The sequence below is a fragment of the Cryptomeria japonica genome, chromosome 7 (assembly GCF_030272615.1).
Source record: "Cryptomeria japonica chromosome 7, Sugi_1.0, whole genome shotgun sequence".
In the NCBI taxonomy this organism is placed as follows: Eukaryota; Viridiplantae; Streptophyta; class Pinopsida; order Cupressales; family Cupressaceae; genus Cryptomeria; species Cryptomeria japonica.
Genome location: NC_081411.1, coordinates 488,242,578 through 488,251,312, shown reverse-complemented (window position 1 = coordinate 488,251,312; position 8,735 = coordinate 488,242,578).

Genomic DNA, 8,735 nt, shown 5'->3' with positions numbered 1-8,735 from the left:
TCGGTGATCCTATCCAAATCGACATAACCGACCTAGCAAAGGTGGATTCCGATAAAGGGGCCACATGGAGGTGAAGTGGCATGCATGCACAGGTTGGTGTGGTGAGTCAGTGAAGTTGTTGGTGACTGGTCCAACATTTATGGTGACTACGAAGCTCAAGGAATGAAGGCAGAGGATTGTGACTTGAGATGAAGGAAACAACAGAGATCTAGTAAAGACTAATCTTGCAAATCAAAGAGGATGAAGGAAGCCGCATCACACACGTGATCGATTAGACAAAAGGCCAAAAATCATGCTGCAAACGATAAAAAAGAGAAGAAATGGTTCGCAAGGTAAACAGATGGACGATGCTCATTGATTGAGTGTTGAACATCGATCAAGGACATGATATTAGATTGGATATGATATGTCATGATGATCAGAGATCAGATCGGATGCAGATTCAGTGCATGGCAGAAACCCTAGCGTGCCAATGTTCAAACTCACGTTTAGGCAGTAAAATATGGCTACAAGAGTGCGAGACAAAGATATTGTTGGTGCTGGTATAGGAGAGAGGAAATCAGTCAAGTGCTCAACAAAAATCAAAGAAGAGACTGAATGTGTGAGTGAGAAACAAGTTGAAGAGTTCAACCGACAATAGTGAGGCAACCAGTAGCCGTCCATTGAGTTTGATAGAGGAGTACACCTATGGTGACTAAATCGACAGAGAAGGGAAGTTGAGAATTGATAGGAATCAGATCGTAGACATCTGACTAAGTTATCAAGACCGGTGGTGGATAACAGCAGTGTGGCAGAGAGAAAAGAGAACTGACAAAGAGCAAAACCGACAGAGAAGAAGAAGAGGATGAACCAGGAAAGAAGCAACAAAGAGTAAGGTGTAGTAGAGAGTGGGTTGCAAGAGGAGATAAGGTTGCTATAGAGAAAAGGTGAGGAGCGAGCTGACAGAGGATTAAAGAGAGGAGAACTGATGGAGAGATTTGTATAAGAGTTAAAAAGTTCTTTTGTAATAAAAAGATAAATTTTGTATTCAAAATATGATTTTGTAATCACTGAGTTGGAGCTTGGTGCCCTAAAGAATGAGTGGTACTCCTTTGGTTGGTGCCCTAAATGTTGAAACCGAATGTTTCATTGTGAGGCTCGATTGAAGCAGCAATCTCCAACAACATTTTTTACCGAGGTTTTCCCATATTAAGTTTTCCTCATAAATATGGTGTTATGTGGTATCCCTTTTATGTGTGGCTGCATTTGTGTCATTCTCCCTTCTAACCGGTATGTATGCTTTATGTTAGATTTGTTAACTAGCTTACACACATAGGTTAGAAAAACGCTAAATTTGGAAATTACTGATTCATCCCCCCTCTCAGTGAAATCTTGTGTTCAACATCATATACCTACCACTTAAGACAAAGCACTCATAAGTTTATTTTATCATTCAAGTCAATTTGTTTGCTAACCTCTAATTGGAGATGTTGCTCCAACAAAATATGGTATTCTTTTTAATCCTTCATAGCAATGATTCTCTAGACTAGGAATGGAAATCCTGGTCAACGAAATGAAAGCACATTGCTTGAAAGTAAATCACTTTGCAAAATTAGAAATTGTGGCTTGTTCCTTTTACCTTGCAAGAAAATGTGGATTGTTCTTTTTAATCTTGCAAGTAAATCTTGATTGTGAATTTTAACCTTTGCAAGAAAGTAGAAAGTTTGTCTTGTTTTTTTTAGAACCCAAATTGAAATGTGAACTTTAACTTGCAAAAGAAATGTTTGAAGTTTGTTGTAAATTTTTTTGGCTTGATGATGATTTTTGTATTGGATGACTTTATGTGTTGTCATTGATGGCACATATAAACACACACATATGTTCATATTGTCATAGTCATCTTAGTTAAGTCAAACCGGTACTACTCCTAAGTCTTCATATTGAAAACCGATATCATATGTATAGAGTAAGTCTAACTGGTATGAAGGTGTCCAAACCGGTATTTGTAGACAACTGGTATATGCAGTTAAGACAATCGGTTTTGGTCAATTCCATTATCACCAGTTTCGAGATACATCAGAGAGAGGCAAGGAGGCGAATGGAGACAATCGGTATGTGAGTTGGAAGCAGTTAACACTAAACCGATATCGGTGTTCCCACCAGTTTCATAGATTGTGTGATGAGTTATCACCGGTCGTGATGTGTTACCTGTAACCAACATTTTTTGCGATGATTTGTGATGTGTTATGAAAGATTTGTCCAGATTCACTGAACCTAGGAAATTGTGTTGAGGTTCTTGAGCCTACATGAAATCTAATGTCTATAAAAAGACATTGTGATGAGTTATTTTGATATGCAAGATACGAGTTATGTTATGAGTTAGAGTTGATGAAATTTGTTGAAAGAGTTGCAGAGTATGTCGGTGATGCAACATTGAGTGAGCAGAAAAGGATCTATACAAGCAAGCTGTGTTATTACTAGATCATACCACCTATTATTTTCTAAACACTACAATAGTTAAATACCCTAACCGGGTAAGCTCTAACAAGCTTCATTGTACAGATCCTCTAACAAGGTGATTCATTAAATTGGATCCAAATCCTCCACCGAGGTTACCTTTAACCAGGTATAGCTCCTAACAGGGCTTTGGGATCTTTAACAAGATTCACTCCTAATAGACCACTTTGTAGACCTTAACCGGTCAGTTACCAATTTTTGCAGATAGTTAACTTGTGAGTTACATCTCACCATGGTTTTTCCCAGTTGGGTTTGTTGGCTTGATGATGAGTGTAATGAATGACTTCATATGTTGTCATTGATGGAACATGTACACACACACATATGTTTTTTTACCAATGTTACTTCAAAGTTACTTGATTATATTGCAACCAGTATTAGAAGTTTTGTTTATGATGGTTTAGAGAGTGTCAAACCAGTACATGGAGACAACCGGTATATACAGGAATGACCTGACATCAACTTGAAGATCCAATGAAGATTATCAAAGAAGCAATAGAGGACAATAGGTTTACATGTTGACAGAGGTTAACTCCAACCGGTATAGGTGTTCCAACCGGTATTCATTGATTATGTGATGAGTTATCACCAGTTGTGATGAGTTACCCTAACCGACAAATTTTGGCGTTAATTTGTGATGAGTTATGTTTTATTGTCCAGTTACATTGCACCTAGGAAATTATGATATAATTTCTAAGGCCGACATGAAATCTAAATGTCTATATAATGACATTATGATGAACTATTTTGGATACATGATGAGATATGATATGAGATGATTTTATGCGAAGATAGAAGTGTTAATTTGTTGAGGGCATTGCAGAGTATGTTGGTTATGCAGTTTTGAGTGCACAAAAGAGGATCTATTCAAGCAAGTTGTGCTACTTCTAGATCACACCACCTATTGTTTTCTAGTCACTACAACAGTAAAATCCCCTAACCGGGCAAGCTCTAACAAACTTCATTGTACAAATCCTTTAACCAGGTGATCCATTCGTTTGGATTCATAAATCCTCTACCGAGGTTACTCCTAACAGGGTACTACCTTTAACAAGGTATAACTCCTAACAAAGCTTTGGGATCTTTAACAAAATTTGCTCCTTGCAAAGCATTTTTGTAGACCTTAACCGATCAGTTACCTATTACTGCAGATAGTTAACTTGTGAGTCTCATCTCACCATGGTTTTTCCCATTTGGGTTTTCCACGTATAAGAACTTATGTTATGGTGGATGTTTTACTTATTGTGGATGCTTTAATATCATTTTGGATTGCATGCATAGTATTTAACAAACTTGCTAAGTATATCTATCGGTCAGTGTTTAAAGTACTATTGTTTTTGGTGTCATTGATTCACCCCCCCTCTCAGTGTTGTATAAGTCTATCAATTGGTATCAGAGCCTAACTTATTTAAGGCTTAATCGCTTGGAAGGAAACCCTAAAGCCACCATGGGGGATATGAGATACTTTGAGATGGCTAGAGTGCTTGAAGCTACTAAGGATGAGCTTGAAACCCTAAGGGTCAGATTCAAAGCTTCACAAGTCAAAATGAGACAGCTAACTAAACAACTATTGGAAATTTCTGATAATAGTTCTTCAGATGAAGCTAACATTGATGCATTAGTTGAAGAAATTGAAAAACTAAATAGTGAAAAGTTAAATCTGAGAAGAGAGTTAGAAGCCCTAACTATCCGCATGAGTCAAGAGTTGGAAGCTAGGAGGGCAGCTAAAAACCTTGTCAAAGAGAGAGATCATCAAATTTCTAAGATCAAACGAGAGAATGCTACTTTGTATGAGCATTGGCATGCAGAGAAAGAATAAAAAAGAGGCTTTGCAGCTAGATATTTAAACGACATCATCTCTGAGAGAGACTCTTTCAAAACATAATGAAGATCTTACCAGAGAACTCACTGAGGCTAATGGGAAACTAGAAAAGTTCAATATAAAATTCTACCATGTTGGATGAGTAGATTCAATCACAAAGGATGAAAGGTGATACTTCTGAACTTGGTTTTAACACATCTAGGAAAGGAGAGTCTTCCGGTACAAAGAGTAACATTCTTAAGGACAAAACAACTCCTAAGGATAATAAGCCTACCGGTAAGAAAGTCTTTAAACCCGTTTGCTTTGTCTGCCATAAACCTGGACATACTACAAATGTGTGTAGAAACAAACTCAATGGAAATACAAGTTACAATGCAAATACTAGGTATGTGTCTAAGAGATTTGAAGGTCATTGTTTCACATGCAAAATGTATGGACATAGATAAGTTGAATCACATATGGAGCAAATAATCTAGTACCTCACATGAGTCCAAGACCTAATGGAAACTGGATGAGAACCTATGGTAACCGGGGTAACATGAACTGGCAGAGACCCTATGTCAACAAGTTTAGTCCATTTGAGATGGAAAAGGTAACTAATGTCATTTGAACCATTTGTAACAATTTTGGTCATGTGGCTATGAATTGTAGAAGAAGAAATGGAAGAGGCAATGCAAGACCTTGGAAATCATCTGGAATGGCTTGCTATCATTGTCATAAATTGGGACACATGGCAAAGTTCTGTAGATCCAGAAAGAACAAACTGGTTAATCATTCTGAAGACCAGAAAGGTAAGAAGAAGGTAAATTTTGAGAAAACCAAAGAAGAAATGAACCAAATCTGGAAAAAGAAGAGTGATGATATACATATAGAAGAACCTAATCCTTCACCCAGTGTGGAGAATCCTGCACCGGTGAACTGAGCCTTTCAATAGGGCTAAGGGGACCATAATGGTAAATCTACTTCCGGACCCCTTGAAAGATGAGTGGTAAGAGAGTTTGATTTTTTGAGTTGTTATGTGTGAAATCTTGATATCTTTTGTCAATCAGTTTTTCAAAAGTTTATCAACCGGTTTTACACCTGTTAATATTGTATGCATCGTTAAGCGATGTATTACAGTTTGTAACCCTAGTGGTCGAGCATTTAAAGCAGTACGTAAAAAGGATAAAAGCGAGTTTTACTTTGTTATTTTTACCCTAAATGCACTCGAGAGAGAATTCTTGAGCACTTGCAGAGCGAAGAGAGAATTGGTAGCTGGTCTTAGTCAAATTTGTGTCGTGATTTGCATGACTAAAGCTGATTCAAAGATTAGTGGAGGTTGAACTGGTGTGCACTTGAGAAATCAACCGATAACCGAGGCAGCATGTGAGAATTGAGGTATTTCTTTGTAAATCCCGCTTTGAACCTAGTTTGTCTGAATGGCTTCATCTTCTAAGAAAGTAGAGAGGTTAATGATTACATCAGAACCTATGGAGGTTGTGGAATCGGAACGAATTGTATCTTATAATGCTTTATCTCAAGTTCCTGACAGTGTTATTGTAAAAGGTGTTAGGATAACCGGTGAACAACTGAGAGGGGGGGGGGGGGTGAATCAGTTGTTAATAAATTATATCAATCAAACCACTTAATAACCTTTAATCGGAGCACATAAATATTGAATACCGAAATAGCAGGAACAGATACCGGTAAGCAATAAAACTTAAGAATGAAACAGAGAATTAACACAATGTAACCATACCACATAACACGATGATTTGTACGTGGAAAAACCGGTAAAGGGAAAAACCACAGTGGGAAGCCTACCCACAGTCAGATGATACTTCTGCAGAATGTATGTGATACAATAAGGGGCCTGCACATGCAGGAAGGCACACTTCCTAGAGCATACTGCTCATTATAAAAGAGTCTCACTGACTATAGAGAGGTTATAGCCACCTCAAGATAATTGGACAACAATCCAGAATAATGAACTGCCAGAGATAACATCTACCATGCTTGATTACATTCTCGGTTAAGCTCTATACCAGAGGCCTTTGACCTCTTCCTTAAACCCAATTCGATCACCTATGATCGACCAAATCTCCTTCGCATATGATATTGCATTCCACGACCACGATACACTTATTTTATTCCCATTCCATACCCATGATCTACAATCAGATCTTACATCATTTATACAAACCCTAAGGCCTAAACCAATTAGGTCGACCACCTAAAATATATTACAATAAGATCATTACATACATCCATATTACAATGATATGCCATGTTCGCTTAAAACCAAAACAACAATAACCAATCCAGAAATCATCTCGATAACGTGTAGAGAACACGTTAACATGATACCAGTCCATAACCTAGATAGGTACCAGACCAAATCTGGGTCCACCATGCCAAAGCGATGTCTCCAATCAGTTGAGGCACAATCAAAGATCACCTTTTGCATCCTGAATTCCATCTAGAAGTCGTACCAACACCACTTAGTATTATGTCAAGGTTTCTCAGTGAAAGCTCTGTCAGTTAAACCTTAAACCCATGTCGGTAAGGGTTTACAAGAGTGTATGATAGCATCCGATCACCAAAACATGTACCAGAAGCATGTAACACATAAAACAAAACATACTCCATTGATCCAAACATGTCGGAAGTGTCCAATAGATAGTCCCTTCTGCCGGTAACCAACCATAATAGCTAGTGTTGACATCAATGACAAAACATCAATGCAACACATAATCAATTCATCCATATTGCCAACAAAAGGTGATTTTTATAGCTACATTGATTGTAAGATTGAAAATTTAAGATAATTGTTAATTTACTCTCAGTTTAAATCCCTTTGTGATAAGAGCGAAAAAGTTCAACCTGATCATATTAGGGATTATGAGAAGGGTTTTAATAATGCAGCTTATTTTCTCAAGGATTTTGAACAGGAACATATCCAAATCATTCTGAGTCGTGCTCATGGTGAAAATGTGTATTTGGAAAGGACACACACTATAACCAAGGAGGCTATTCAAGCTGTGATTGGTTTTTGGTCAACCGGTGAAGTTCCCAAGTTGAGGCGAATTTCTAAAGAGACAGTAACCACTTTAACCTCATCTACCTCTGATGGGCATGCTTTTTCTGCTAATAACATTAGGGACCCATCGGTTAAATTGGCTACTATGGTTATAGGCTACCAGATATTCTATTCCAGTAGAATAAATAGTGTGCCATCTGCAGAAGTGCATACTGCCTATAAAATGATTGTTGAGAATGTAGATTATGACCTTTGTGAGGCCATAAGGAGCCAATTAATGTTGAATCTGCAATCAATCAAGAAGGACAACAGTCAGAAGTTCAAATTTGGTCAGTTATTGATTGGTTTATTCTTTTATTTTCAGAATTTCCTATCGGGAATTGGTGATCTTGAATGGTCTAAATACCTACCGGTAACTGCTCAGATCAAGAACAACATTAAGGTTGTTAAGAACACTTTCTCGACTACAATGAACAAGTATTTCAATGAATTTCAGAAGAAAATGAGTATGAGGGTAAGGCTACCTAAGGATGTGGTGAAGAACTTTGCTAAGAACATCATTTTCACTGTCACCATTGATTTCTGTCTGATGGAAGCTATTGAACCTAGAGATGATGAAATTGAAGACATGAGCTATGAAGTCAATTATGACTTATTGATTGATTATGCCAATAACCTGTTGGCATCACCAGTGGACAAGAAGAAGAAAAGATTGGATACTATTGAGGAGCAAACTGCAAAAGCTGAAACCAGTAGTACTCCAACCAGTAGTGGTAATGGAAAGAAGAAGAAGGTTGAGCAAGCGCCTCCGATGACAAAAAGTATTAAAATGACACGAAGTGTCCAAACTAAAAGGGAACCGACGCCTAAGGTATACATTAAGAAGCAGACTAGAACAAAGAAAAGAGGTCGGCAATTGATTCTTCAAGCAAACTCTGATGATACTGATACTGAGGAAGAACCAAAGAAGGTAAAGGCAACTGGCAAGAAGTCCAAACCAGTTGAAGCCACCTCTCAGCAGACTATTCCCATTAAATCTTTGTCTTACAAACCTATGACTGATTTTGAGAGAAAGATAAAGACATTGGGAAGGAATAGATTTGATAATGTCAAAGAATGTTTTGATTCATTTAATGAAGATCAGAAGGAACAAACTGTTCAACAAGTAATCAACTATTTATGTCATTACAGTCGATTACCTCATGATCTTAAGAAGGATGTTTCTGATTCTTTATATACTATTCTTTTGAATACTTTGGAAGAAATTGTGAAGAAAGAAAAATAAGATGATGTGTTTGTGCAATATTTTCCCGATTTGTCAAAAGATGAGTTAATTACATTGCTTGATAAATACAAAACTCAATTTCATTTTAAGGAGATTAAAGCTATTAAGTGGGA